Source organism: Lynx canadensis, chromosome A1, assembly GCF_007474595.2.
Source record: "Lynx canadensis isolate LIC74 chromosome A1, mLynCan4.pri.v2, whole genome shotgun sequence".
Classification (NCBI taxonomy): domain Eukaryota; kingdom Metazoa; phylum Chordata; class Mammalia; order Carnivora; family Felidae; genus Lynx; species Lynx canadensis.
The window spans coordinates 163276544-163279158 of NC_044303.2; positions in this window are offsets into that span (position 1 = coordinate 163276544).

The window sequence follows — 2615 nt, forward strand, 5'->3', positions numbered from 1 at the left end:
CCCATCACCCACCCTCCCCTCCCTCCCACCCCCCATCAACCCTCAGTTTGTTCTCAGTTTTTAACAGTCTCTTATGCTTTGGCTCTCTCCCACTCTAACCTCTTTTTTTTTTTTTCCTTCCCCTCCCCCATGGGTTCCTGTTAAGTTTCTCAGGATCCACATAAGAGTGAAACCATATGGTATCTGTCTTTCTCTGTATGGCTTATTTCACTTAGCATTACACTCTCCAGTTCCATCCACGTTGCTACAAAAGGCCATATTTCATTTTTTCTCATTGCCACATAGTATTCCATTGTGTATATATACCACAATTTCTTTATCCATTCATCAGTTGATGGACATTTAGGCTCTTTCCATAATTTGGCTATTGTTGAGAGTGCTGCTATGAACATTGGGGTACAAGTGCCCCTATGCATCAGTACTCCTGTATCCCTTGGATAAATTCCTAGCAGTGCTATTGCTGGGTCATAGGGTAGGTCTATTTTTAATTTTCTGAGGAACCTCCACACTGCTTTCCAGAGCGGCTGCACCAATTTGCATTCCCACCAACAGTGCAAGAGGGTTCCCGTTTCTCCACATCCTCTCCAGCATCTATAGTCTCCTGATTTGTTCATTTTGGCCACTCTGACTGGCGTGAGGGGATACCTGAGTGTGGTTTTGATTTGTATTTCCCTGATAAGGAGCGACGCTGAACATCTTTTCATGTGCCTGTTGGCCATCCGGATGTCTTCTTTAGAGAAGTGTCTATTCATGTCTTCTGCCCATTTCTTCACTGGGTTATTTGTTTTTCGGGTGTGGAGTTTGGTGAGCTCTTTATAGATTTTGGATACTAGCCCTTTGTCCGATATGTCATTTGCAAATATCTTTTCCCATTCCGTTGGTTGCCTTTTAGTTTTGTTGGTTGTTTCCTTTGCTGTGCAGAAGCTTTTTATCTTCATAAGGTCCCAGTAATTCACTTTTGCTTTTAATTCCCTTGCCTTTGGGGATGTGTCGAGTAAGAGATTGCTACGGCTGAGGTCAGAGAGGTCTTTTCCTTCTTTCTCCTCTAAGGTTCTGATGGTTTCCTGTCTCACATTTAGGTCCTTTATCCATTTTGAGTTTATTTTTGTAAATGGTGTGAGAAAGTGGTCTAGTTTCAACCTTCTGCATGTTGCTGTCCAGTTCTCCCAGCACCATTTGTTAAAGAGGCTGTCTTTTTTCCATTGGATGTTCTTTCCTGCTTTGTCAAAGATGAGTTGGCCATACGTTTGTGGGTCTAGTTCTGGGCTTTCTATTCTATTCCATTGGTCTGTGTGTCTGTTTTTGTGCCAATACCATGCTGTCTTGATGATGACAGCTTTGTAGTAGAGGCTAAAGTCTGGGATTGTGATGCCTCCTGCTTTGGTCTTCTTCTTCAAAATTACTTTGGCTATTCGGGGCCTTTTGTGGTTCCATATGAATTTTAGGATTGCTTGTTCTAGTTTCGAGAAGAATGCTGGTGCAATTTTGATTGGGATTGCATTGAATGTGTAGATAGCTTTGGGTAGTATTGACATTTTGACAATATTTATTTTTCCAATCCATGAGCAGGGAATGTCTTTCCATTTCTTTAAATCTTCTTCAATTACCTTCATAAGCTTTCTATAGTTTTCAGCATACAGATCCTTTACATCTTTGGTTAGATTTATTCCTAGGTATTTTATGCTTCTTGGTGCAATTGTGAATGGGATCAGTTTCTTTATTTGTCTTTCTGTTGCATCATTGTTAGTGTATAAGAATGCAACTGATTTCTGGACATTGATTTTGTATCCTGCAACTTTGCTGAATTCACGTATCAGTTCTAGCAGACTTTTGGTGGAGTCTATCGGATTTTCCATGTATAATATCATGTCATCTGCAAAAAGCGAAAGCTTGACTTCATCTTTGCCAATTTTGATGCCTTTGATTTCCTTTTGTTGTCTGATTGCTGATGCTAGAACTTCCAGCACTATGTTAAACAACAGCGGTGAGAGTGGGCATCCCTGTCGTGTTCCTGATCTCAGGGAAAAAGCTCTCAGTTTTTCCCCGTTGAGGATGATGTTAGCTGTGGGCTTTTCATAAATGGCTTTTATGATCTTTAAGTATGTTCCTTCTATCCCGACTTTCTCAAGGGTTTTTATTAAGAAAGGGTGCTGGATTTTGTCAAAGGCCTTTTCTGCATCGATTGACAGGATCATATGGTTCTTCTCTTTTTTTTTTGTTAATGTGATGTATCACGTTGATTGATTTGCGAATGTTGAACCAGCCCTGCATCCCAGGAATGAATCCCACTTGATCATGGTGAATAATTCTTTTTATGTGCTGTTGAATTCGATTTGCTAGTATCTTATTGAGAATTTTTGCATCCATATTCATCAGGGATATTGGCCTGTAGTTCTCTTTTTTTACTGGGTCTCTGTCTGGTTTAGGAATCAAAGTAATACTGGCTTCATAGAATGAGTCTGGAAGTTTTCCTTCCCTTTCTATTTCTTGGAATAGCTTGAGAAGGATAGGTATTATCTCTGCTTTAAACGTCTGGTAGAACTCCCCTGGGAAGCCATCTGGTCCTGGACTCTTATTTGTTGGGAGATTTTTGATAACCGATTCAATTTCTTCGC